The following is a 12,792-nucleotide window of genomic DNA, read 5'->3' as shown; positions in this document are numbered from 1 at the left end:
TCCATTATATACATGCATTACATTGTCAATTTTTTTCCTACTTTTCTATTGTTAAAAATAGATTGTTTTTCAGGGCTGGAGAGATGGTTCAGCAGTTAAGAGCACTGGCTATTTCTTCCAGAGGACCCAGGTTCAATTCCCAGCACCCACATGGCAGCTCACAACTGTCTATATCTCCAATTCCAGATTTGGCATGTTCACAGATATACATGCAGGCAAAACACCAACACACATAAAATATAAATAAGTCTTTTAAAGATATTAATTTAAAGAATCAAAAAAAACAAAAAAGTTTTTTCATGCCATATATTCTGATTATGAACTCCCCTCCCCCAACAAGTACTATATCCTCCCCACCTCCCCTTCTAACCAAATCCACACCTTTTCCTCTCTAGTTATAAAAAGGTAAGCATCTAGAGAATAATAATAAAATGAGATAAATTAAAAAGAAATCTGAATAGGGAAAAAACAGAAGAAAAATATTCAAAGAAAAAGTGCAAGAAACACATAGAAGCAAAGCCATGTTCCCACACAGAGAAATCCCACCCCCCAAAAAACAAAACCAGAAATTACAATGTATATACACAAAGGACCTGTAAAGAGAGAGGAAGTCCTTACAAAGCATTATGAGAAAAAAGAACCTCCTATGCTCAGGTTCCACCCAGTATGGAACAGAGCCTCCTCCTGGTTGCCTTCAGGTCAAGATATAGAACTCTTAGCTCCTTCTTCAGCACCATGCTTGCCTGTAGGCTCCCATGCTTCCTGACAAGAATGATAATGTACTGAACCTCTGAAACTGTAAGCCAGCCTGAATTAAACATTTTCTTTCATAATGTTTGCCTTGGTCATGATGTGTTGTGGACAGCCCCAGCCTTTTGTTTTCATGGTATTTCCACTCCTGGGAGGAGCTGTAGAGAAGGAGTGAATCTTGTAAACCTTTTGTCCAATTGAATTTGTAAAATAAAGGCTAGAGCCAGTGATTGGGCAGTAGAAGGGGAGGTGGAGAAAAAGGGGAGGAGTCTGAAGAGGAGGAGGGAGAAGAGGAGTGGGGGGGGGAAGAGAGGCGAGGGAGAAAGGAGAGCAGGGAGAGTGAGAGGAGCGGTTGGAGCCATTGGTGGAAGGACAAGGAGGAGGACATGGCTTAGAAAACCGCAGGTTTTAAGGGCTCTCATAGCTGGGGAATAGAGTAGTACAATGGTAAATCTGCCCAATCCAAGGCTTGCAGTTTATAATCATAAATATTGAGTTGTGTTTTCCTTGACCAGACGTGTTTGGGTCAGAGATTTACCACAACAATGATGTCTCTTCACAGCTTTATAAATGTTACACTTTGATTTACACTTTGAATTGTCAGAGATTTAGTCTATAATCTTCATGACAGGAAGCATGGCAGGGTGAGGGTATGATGCTAGAGGAGTCGAGAGTTCTACAACTGGATCCACGGAGAATAGGAAATGAACTAGCTTGCACTTCTGACACCTCAAAGTCCATCCCTTAGTCATGTACCTCCTCCAACAAAGCCACACCGATTCCAAAGCCACACCTCCTAATAGTGCCACTCTCTATGGGCCTATGGGGACCATTTTCTTTCAAAACTCCACAGGTTCCAACATATGAAACAAATTTTGTCCAAACCATAATACTGCTTTGCTGCATGGAACCATGCTACCTGCATTATCTTAAAACCATGCTCAAGCAAATAGATGTTTCAGTGCTCAGGTAACTTTACAAGCCAGATAGATACATGATTATGCAACCAAATACAACATATATGTTTCATAAACAACTATTGAACATTGGATGCTTCATTCAGATGATATTGACATTTGCTGATATTCAGGAAAGATGACCTTAGTGGACCTATGGTTTTTAGAATTGTTATGACCCAATGAATTTCATGTGATTCTCCTTCCTTCTCTTCTTGCATGTTACTGTTATGATTTGCCTGTCTTGTGCCATCCATGTGTGGAGTTGTATTAAAACATGAGTCAGGGCAAAATAATAAGTAATTTAGACTTTGTGGACAAAATGAAGTCTATCACAACAATTCAATTAGTCATTGTAGGATGAAAGTCATCATGAATAACAAGTAATGGTTGTGACTGCATTTCAATAAAACTTTATTTACAAAACCCTGAAAGTACATTTCTTTTTCCTTTTGAGGATTTTCTCATGTGAATTTTCCATATTACTTGGCTTTTATTTTACATTTTATTTTCTACATCCTTTCCTCGTCTCCATTCCAATTTTTAGCCCAATAATTTGGTCTTTGGCTGTGTCTAAAGATTTTATTGGTATGATGATATATTCTTGGCTCTTTTTTTCCTGATTCATACATTAAATTATTTTCCTTATATCTTTGTTAATATTCAATATGCCATCTATTCATATGACTGTTTCATGTGGTGTACATACGTTGTTTAATTTGCTGTCTTTCTTTTGTGGCTATTGTATCCCTCAAGGATAAGGTTATTTTAAACACTGTCATATTCCTTGTATACCTGTTACTTTTCCTAGGAATGTATATTATGAATGGCTCAAATCTGGGATCTAGTTGTTTCTGTCTCTCTTGATTTATATTATACAAAAATAGTACACAAATCAATGTTTTATAAATATTCCTTAGAACACATAATCACCCCCACTCTGGAACCACAGAGGTGACAAGAGGATATCTTGAAAGATAGTTTTGAAAATTATAGCTCCTTAAATATATGGTTCTGGATAATAACAAACCCCAAAACTATGCATTAGGGCCTGTGTTTGGGAAGCTTTCTATTTTTTTTTTTTTAAAGAAAGTGATGTTCAAAAGTCAATTAAAGTCTATTGTTTTTTTCACCTAAGAAGAATAAGTTGATGTGAGTGTACCAAATAAGCCAGTTTCCCTTTATCTGAATACATGAGCAGGCCTTCCATGATCATTGGGACCTTAGTGTAGCAACTGTCAAACACTTTCTGGGTATGGAAGAATTTTAAGGCAAGTGGAAGACAGTGTCAATGAGTGGCACAGTTATTAACTTTCACTGTACTTGGCAGGGTCCTCTGGCCTCTCTTCTACCTTCCAACATTTTTCAGACTCCTAGAAGGTTGTTGAAGATTTTAACATCCTACAAATTTCCCCAAGTTAAACTTTAAGTACAATTTTGCTGACACTGATTCTGCAGTCAAAGTGTGTGTGTGTGTGTGTGTGTGTGTGTGTGTGTGCTTTAAGCAAAGAAATATTAAATATTAAATTTTGACTGAGGCTTCATGCCCTGAAAGTGACATCCCTAAAATTGAGAAATCACTACAGAATCACTCCCAACACAATCCTTCCTTCCACTAGACCTACAAAGTGATAAGAAAAGCAGGCAGAGTTTTTTCTGATTTTCCAGGTGGGAAAAACAATACTACAGGTATACAATAACATCTCCAACTGGAATAAAAAAAAGAAATCTGTGTTTGTTTGTTTATCACTTTTTTTTCAATATAAATATTTAGTTACCTAGGCTCTGGAAAGATTCACATCACTTTGGGGAAAACTCAGTCATTTCATTTCCAGAGCAAAGGTGAAAGAAAGAGAGAGAGAGAGAGAGAGAGAGAGAGAGAGAGAGGAAAGAGGGGAGATAAGATTTTTTTAAAAATCCACCTGTAGGTCCCAGGGTTTTACAGGTATGAATTCTTGAGTATTATTTATGGTATAAATTGTTCCCACCAAGATCTGTTTTAACATTAAGAAAAAGGATGACTGCTTGCTTTCAGTTTAATGTAAATTTTCTTTCCAATTACAGAGACTTTGTCCTATGGCTGAGCTGACATGCTGACTCATTCACCAAGTGCCTTATACCAGAGCTATTTCCCCAATATTACTCCTCAAATGAGTTCTCCCTCTTTCTCTCTCTCTTTCTCCTTCCCTCTCTATCTCTCTCTTCCTCCCTCCCTCTCTGCCTCTGTCCCTTTTCCCTTCTCTCTCCCTCCCTTCTCTCTTCTTACCTTCTCTCTCTCCCCCTCCTTCTTTCTCTCTCCCTCCCTCTCTTCCTCTCCTTCCCCATCCCTCAAGCTATAGAGATACAGAAAGAATTCATCCCTGACACAATAAGTTAACAAGATAGTCAACCAAAGTTCAGAGCAAGCTTTCCCACCCCTCCCCCTCTGGCAGTCAGCCACTCGATTCTGCCAACACTCAAAGTTGCCTTCTCAGAAAATCTATTCCAAAGTTGGCACTTTACCTCAGGAGAATTTAGTCAAAGCATTTGGCACATTGGATTGTCTAAAAGACAAGGTTAAGAGCCTTAAAATAACCACTCTATCCAAATACTGTCTTTAATTTAGGAAACATAATTATTAAAGGATTCTGCTACAGTTGGATATGAAAAACATACCCTTCTATGTCATGGCTATGCAGGGAAGTTTTGCTCCTGACAAGTTAACATGTATTCCATGAGAATGCATACTTTTCCTATTCTGTGGGAATACCAAGAAAAACAAAATAGAGTCAAGAGCTTACAATTGAATTAGAGAAAGAAAGCATAAACACATAAAAACAAAACCACTTACTAATATAGAAAAGAAGGTTTAGATTGCAGTAGAATTAATAACTCCATTATGTTCAAAGCCCAGTTTTCACAGTGTAAAAGTATGACCTGTGTTCCAAAAGAGAATTGAAGTTTGGCACTAATACAGATTTCATACATGACAAATATACAGATTAACAGACCTTCACCATCTGAATTCATCCAGAGCAAGGCAAAGAACATAAGAAACCTCTTCAAAGCTTGTCCTTTTGCCCTTCCAGTTACTCGTGCCTTCAAAGGGGAGTTCCTCTCCTGCCCCATGTCACTACAGATTCATCCAGCCTGTTTTTGTACTCTGTCAGTAGAGCCATGAAGTATGTGTTTTTCTTGTCTCTGGATTCTTTAGTTTGAAAGATTTAAATCACCATGTATAGTTGTAATTCATCCTCCTCGTTGCTATGTAATATTACACTGTGTAAATGTTACAAGATAGAGTTCTCCATTTAAGGACTGATGGACATCTGGGTAAGATAAGCAGTGGTGTCATGAACACTCCACTTTATGATGTGTGACTGTATACACATTTCTTTGGGGAACATCCATATGAGCAGAATTACTAGGTCATAAGTTGGCATACACTAAGCGTTACCAGAGATTGCCAAGGGGGTTGTCCCCTTAGACCCTGACACCAGCAGTGTATGAGCATTCTTGCCAGCTCATGCTTTTTGCCAGAATTCAATTATTTTCCCAAGGACAATCTTCTGATAATGTATTCATAGAGGAGTGCACGGCTTCAAGTAGAGACTAACAGAGATTCAATGTAAATATCCAGGAGGCTTAAAATATCTTCACCCGACAAACAGCACCCTCAGGACTATGAGGCCTCCCTATTTGTACCCTAGAAGCATAGTCCTTACTTTATTCCCAGTACCTTACCTTTTACTAGGCCATCAGGCCAGCCATATAAGCAATATTCACACAGACAAAAGAAGTTTTTATGTCTCCTAATGCAAATATATAAACCAATAGACAAGAATGTACCTTCACCATGAAAAAAACTAGGTAACAAAGACATAAACTCTTCCTAAAGCCAACTCTATCAAAGACAGATACAGGGATAATCTATGAATCTATCTATCTATTTATCTATTTATCTATCTATCAACATATAGGTTCTTATAATGAGCCAACCCCTTTTCTAAACCCTTTACAAATACTTACAAGACCTGTATAACAATGCATATGATAAGAAATATTATTCTAGCTCTCTGTTCCTCCCTGTTCCAGAAACAGCCTCATCTTCTCATGCAGTGCCAGCCTCATCCAATAGACAAGATGGTGAAGGGCAGTGTGAACGGATTTGGTTGTATTGGGCGCCTGGTTACCAGGGCTGCCTTCTGCTCTGCACTTGGCAAAGTGGAGATTGTTGCCATCAATGACCCCATCATTGACCTCATCTACATGCTCTATATGTTCCAGTATGATTCTACCCATGGCAAATTCAATGGCGCAATCAAGGCTGAAAGTGGGAAGCTTGTCATCAACCGGAAGCCCAGCACCATCTTCCAGGAGCGAAATCCTGCTATCATCAAATGGGGTGATGTTGGTGCTGAGTATGTTGTGGAGTTACTGGCATCTTCACCACCATGAAGAAGGCCGGGGCCCACTTGAAGAGTGGGGCCAAAGGGTCATCATTTCCGCCCCTTCTGATGCACCCATGTTTGCAATGGGTGTGAACAACAAGAAATATGACAACTTGCTCAAGATTGTCAGCAATGCATCCTGTACCACCAACTGCTTAGCCCCCCTGGCCAAGGTCATCTATGACAACTTTGGCATCGTGGAAGGGGTCATGACCACAGTCCATGCCATCACTGCCACTCAGAAGACTGTGGATGGCCCCTCTGGAAAACTGTGTAGTGATGGCCATTGAGCTGCCCAGAACATCATCCCTGCATCTACTGGTGCTCCCAAGGCTGTGGGCAAGGTCATCCCAGAGCTGAAGGGAAGCTCACTGGCATGGCCTTCCGTGTTCCTATCCCAAATGAATCCGTTGTGGATCTGACATACTTCCTGGAGAAACCTGCCAAATATGATGACATCAAGAAGGTGGTGAAGCAGGCATCCAAGGGCCCACGAAAGGGCATCCTGAGCTACACTGGAGACCAGGTTGTCTCCTGCGACTTCAATAGCAACTCCCACTCCTTCACCTTTGATGCTGGGGCTTGCATTGCTCTCAACAACAACTATATAAAGTTCATTTCCTGGTATGACAATTAATACAGCTACAGCAACAGGGTCATGGACCTCGTGGCCTACATGACCTCCAAGGAGTTAGTAACCCTGGACCACCCACCCCAGCAAGGACACTAAGTACAAGAGAGAGACCCTTGGTTGCTGAGGAGTCCCTGTCCCAACTCAGCCCCCAACACTGAGCATCTCCCTCACAATTTCCATCCCAGGATCCCATAATAGCAGGAGAGGCCTAGGGAGTCCTCCCTACTCTCTTGAATACCATCAATAAAGTTTGGTGTACCCACAAAAATTAAAGAAATATTATCCTAATATTACAGGTAAGGAAACTGAGACCCATAGAAATTGTCTAACATCATAGCAGGTAAATAATAGGGCAGGAACTCTAGTTCAGGCAGTTGGCTACATAATTCATGTTCTTGATCCTGCACAATGCTCAGTTTATTTTTGAAATCTAGGGGCTTGAATAACTATGTGTATCAAACAATATCTTATTTTGTTTGATTGGTCTTTTGGGGAGGTTGGTTTTTCACTTTGGGGTTTTGGGTTTTTTGTTTGTTTGTTTCCTTTGGGGTTATTTGTATTGCTTTTTTCTGGTTTTTTTATGGGGGGGTGGGGGGGAGACAGTGTTTCTCCATGTAGCTCTAGCTGTCCTGGAGCTCTCTTTGTAGACCAGGTTGGCTTTGAACTCAGAGATCTATTTTTCTCTGCCTCAGAATGCTGGTTTTAAAGGCATTTACCAACGCACTCAGACCCTCAACCAATATCTTGTGTTTTTTAAATTTTTCTTTCACTATTAGAAATCTGTTTCTTTATATGTCCAAATCTAAAACAAGTTCTTAGTTATCCAAAAAGAACACACTCAAACTGGATCTAAATTAATATAAACTTTTAGACCACAGTCTAGTAAAATATCTACTAATAATAGTTTACTTTAATTAATTTTTACACAGCAGGTAAATTTTTGTACCACAATAGGTAAAAGTGCTTGCTGTACACACCTGAGTTTAATCCCCAAGAAGGAGAGAACTAACTCACAAAAGTTGTCCTCTGAGCTCCACATGTGGGCCATGGAATATACATGTGTGCACGTATATGTACATGAATGGACACACACTGTGATATACATATATGCATATACAGAAAGAGATAGTAATAATGAACTTTTAAAAATATGTACATATAAATATAATAGAAAAGTTAAATGATGGTGTTAAATACTGCTCTCTTTTTCTAAACTCAGGTCTAGAAAAAAATGTATTTGTGACAGACAGGTTTCTATAACTGTGTATCAGTGTCTCCCTTATTACAATAGTTGCTTTTGACAACACTATCTTCATTTATTTTCTTCATTTTACAGATACACAGAAGAGAGCTCAAAGAACTTGCCCAAGATCATGGAGCTATGAAGCTGAGTTTATTAACCAGCCTGCCAGATTCTAACGCCCACATTCTGTACCCTAATCATATCTTACTGGCCTGTGTTTAAACTAGACAACCTTAATAGGAACATTGGATTTACTATATAAATATAAAAAATACATTGTAAATTCAAGCGCAGATAGTGTGTGTGGGGGGGTTATTTTTCCACAAAAGAAGTCCTTGGTTCCTTAATAATTCTATAATCAGTTAAATACAACCAGATTTCCAAAGATGGGATAGCTTGAACAGATCACAAACAAACTGATGTTTCTTGAGCAGTATGACCCATGCTGGGCTAAAGATAGGTTTGGAAAATTCACATCCCAGGTGGAAGCTGTGTGAGCATAGCAGCTGAGCAGCACGTGGAACTTCTGGGGGCTTCTGTTCAAACTGCCAGGCTGGCAATGGAAGAACTTACAGATTCCATAAAGGAAGATAGCAAGAGCTGTGCTGATCTTCTAAATGTACTGAGGTACATTTCCAGCTATAGGGAAAAAAGACTACTGAATGTTCAGTGCTTTAGGAAATATCCTAGATTTGGAATTAGAAAACACAAGTTAAAACCCAGATCTGGAACTACACCTATAGCTCTAAGCAGGCTATTTCTTCAAAACTGCAAGAGAGTAATGATAAAAAATACTAAGAGTCATATTTTCTAATTCATGACATTGTTGTGAGAAATACAGTAGACTATGCCAGTCTGATATCCAGTATGTTCTAACTTATAGGAATCACTTCATGAACAATCATCATTACTATGTTTTTTTTTATTACTGCCATGGTGCCATTCTACATTATATGCCCCTTCAGACTAAGATTAAGTGACCAGAGTAGTCCCTTCTCTAAATAGGTAAAGGAGCTAGTTGACCACCCAGAAAATGATAGGGCAAAGACCCAAGGCCATATGCAGGCACAGCATCCTCTTTGCTTTTGAGTTTGTTTCACTACATAGTAACACTGTGCTCAGCCCACTCAATGCCAAATTCACATAAGCATCTAAATAACATCATCAAGATAAAATAGTTACCAGATAAAAGGATGCTAGTGATGTCTCTAAAAAGCCACGGGAAGGGCTACTAAATGTGTTAGTTATCCCATCCCTTGTGCACACAAATGCCTCACACCTACCACACAGCAGCTCTGTAGCTGCCATACTGATTGGGGTGGGAAATTTTCCCTAACAGTCAATCATTCTGAAAGGATTTAGTTTGACATGGCCAAAAATAAAAATGTATGAAGAAAGTTTCTAAATAAATAAAAATAGAGTGATACCCAATGTACACAGCATCCAGTTTAAAAAGCTATTAACTCTGACCTAATGTGTTTCTGATATGTCCATATCATTTACTACTCCTATTTTATTTTAAACAAATCCAAGACTTCATGTCATCATGCCCATAAGGATTTAATCATGCAACCGCACACTGATTTTGTTATAATAATAACCACATCTTTAATCTAGTAGATATTTATTCAATAACAATGATACATTTTAAATTTGTAATATGAATTGAGAAACAGTTCCTCAGTATTTTCAAAATTCCTAGCATGTTACTTTTTGAGATTCAAGAACAACAAGTCAGTATTACCAGGAATTCTCAGAAATTTCAAAATTATGATTATTTAAAACATACTTCTAACAATGGAAACTATTGGAGCAGAGCATATAGACAGCCCACAGAATGGGAGAAAATCTTTACCAGATCATTTAAGACAAGAGAATAATATTCAGAATTTGCAAAGAACTACAGAAATTAAATATCAATGGAATAACACTGCCAATCAAATAGGCTAAAAGATTGAATCTATGGTTTTCAAAAATAAAAGAAAGACAAATAGTCAATAACTATTTTTAAAGTGTTCAACATTCCTAGTCATCTGGAAAATGCAAATTGAAACTACCTTGAAATATCATTTCATCCTAGTCAAAAAGGCTTTCATCAGGAAATCCAACAACAAATATTGAAAAAAAAATATTGAATGAAAGGAACCCTTATTTGCTACTAATAAGCATGAAGATTTATATGGTCATTGTGCAAATTAGTTTCAATATTCCTCAAAATTAAAAGTGTAACTAGCATATGACCCAAATATTTCACCACTGAGTATATGCCCTGAGAACCCCACACCCCACCATAGAGATATTTGCACCCTCGTGTATATCTTTACTTTATTCACTATAATAAGAAAGTGGAACTAATTTAGTTGTTGTCAACAGATGAATGGATAATGAATATCTGCTCCATATATAAAATAGGTACTAGAAAACTCCATTCAGACTCAGAAAGAAAAATATATAATGCATATTCTCTCTTACATGCAGATCCAAGTCCATAATGTATACATGTATATGTGTAAACAAATGTATATATGAGTATAGTATAGTATTTAGAAAGAGGAACATGAAAGGGTAATAAAAATAAAATTCTCAGTAATGAGTTTGCATATACATTATACTTTGTGGACATCCTTTGAATGCTCTCTCTAGGTATAAGATATTTTCAAAACAAAAGACAGTGTCCATATGTGATTTCATAAAGGCTATTACCTTACCAAGATATTCCATTTTAAATATTTCTTTTACTGTTTGAATATTCCTGTGTGCTGTGGATCTTTGTAAGTACTACTAAACTTAGTGTGCTTTATTTTTAAACAATAATATTTTAATAATATTGTATTTTTAAAAATATAATATCTGTATTATTATTACTATTAGAATAAGAATTATCCACTAATATCATTAACTATCTTGTCAATACTTAAATTCCTTAAATCTGTTTTTCTTACAATTTATTTGAGTTTAATCCATATTCTAAAATTATTTGATATGTGTTCTAAGAATCTGATAATGTCCAGCTTCTAATTCTGTATCATCTGTCTGCCTGTCTATTTCTATCCCCATTGAAATTTTCTTGTTAAAACAGGCATCTTGTTTGTTTAATTGATTGGTTTTTCTTAGACCCTTCCAGGACGAATAGAAGTTTTTCTACCCCAAATTATTGCACAATTTCATTCTTTGTGTCTGACATTATTTAACATATGTCACTGTCCTCTGTACATAAATCCTATAAAGCTATAGAGTTGATCATAGTCTATTTTGACAAGAGAACTTCCTAGATGGTATTTTGTATCTCTGTGAGGAAGCATATAATGTCCCTCTTTATAAGATGGGAATCATTGACGATTGGTGTCTTAATTGTGTGTGCACATGTGTTCATGTGTGCACATGAACATATGAGTTCATGTATCTGTGCAGATACAGACAGATGCATTGTGTGTGCATGCATATAAAGGCCAGAGGACTACCTGAAGTTTCCTGTCTTGGAATAAGGGTTTCTTATGGGACTAGAACTCTCTGAGTATGCTAGGCTAGATGACCAGAAAATCTAGGGGATCGTCCTGTCTCTAGTTCCCTAGCACTGGGATTACAAGCAGGCACCACTATGCCTATCATTTTTGTTGTTATTGTTGCTGTTGTTTTGTTTGGTTTTATAACATGGGTTTTGAGGGGTTAAACCCAGGTCCTCATGCTTCAGAGACAAGTACTTTACACACCAAACTACCACCACAACACAAGGTTCAATCTTTAATACAAAATTTTACTATGATTTAGCTTTTTAAAAGCTAGATTTGATTGATTGTGAATTAGACATCTATGGTAAGGATCTAGACAATTTAGGAAAGATATATTTTATGTCTCAGTGCTGAGAGCACGGTACCTGTGACACCACAGGCACTCCAAAATTGTTGGTCAAATTAAACTGGAAATCCAACATTTTCTCTAAAATGTAATTTATCCAAAGAAGTGCATACTTTTCTACTGTCATCATTAGCTCTTATAATGTCAAGGACTTCATCACTATCCCAACACCTAAGCTGCCTGTTCTCTTTAATTTACTCATCAAATTCTCCTCACATTTATGAAAGAAGAAATTGCTATGCCTGGACTTGAATAACTGCAAAAGCTAACATTAGTTTAATACTTCCATGACATCTGTTTAAATTTCCTCATTAAGTCTACACGTATAACTTTCCCATTGGCATTAGCTGAACACTGTGTGGAAATTATATTTCTGCTTACACAATTGAGCATTTAGAAGGGTATTGCTTTTTTCTCTCTATAAAGAGGGAAAGTAATTTCAGTTCATATAACAGACAAAGATTAGATAGGCCTGATCTACTTTTGAAACAATTTTTTATAAAAGTCCCTTAGTTCATGATCTGCACTAACCTCTCTCTTGATCTTGCCAGATTGAGACAATGTGATCAAAACAGTCTTCGCTGAATTGGACTTTCTCAGGTCTACTGCATGCTGCTATAACTTCTGTGAATTCCTATGTGCAGCTGCTCCACTGTGTCTAGAAAACACATTTCCCTGTAGTCATCCACCACCTCTGGTTCTTATAGTCTTTCCACTCATCTTCCACAAGGATTCCTGAGTCTTGGAAGGAAGGGATGTGATATAGATGTCCCATTTAGGGCTGAGCATTCTGCAGTCTCTTCTTCTCACTACCTTAACACAGAAGTTGTGAGTCTGTGTTAATTACCATCTACTACAAATAAAGTTTCTCAGGTGACAAGTAATGGATGTGTTAATCAATGGAGACAATGATAAGTCATTGGG

At 37.6% G+C, this 12,792-nt stretch overlaps 1 pseudogene; it reads left to right on the top strand.

Moving 5' to 3' along the window:
• The first annotated feature begins 5,828 nt into the window (after nucleotides 1–5,828).
• LOC117694315 (glyceraldehyde-3-phosphate dehydrogenase pseudogene) lies at nucleotides 5,829–6,866 on the top strand (annotated as a pseudogene).
• The last annotated feature ends 5,926 nt before the right edge of the window (nucleotides 6,867–12,792 follow it).

Source organism: Arvicanthis niloticus, chromosome X (genome assembly GCF_011762505.2).
Source record: "Arvicanthis niloticus isolate mArvNil1 chromosome X, mArvNil1.pat.X, whole genome shotgun sequence".
Lineage (NCBI taxonomy): Eukaryota > Metazoa > Chordata > Mammalia > Rodentia > Muridae > Arvicanthis > Arvicanthis niloticus.
This window is presented reverse-complemented; position numbering and strand designations above follow the sequence as displayed.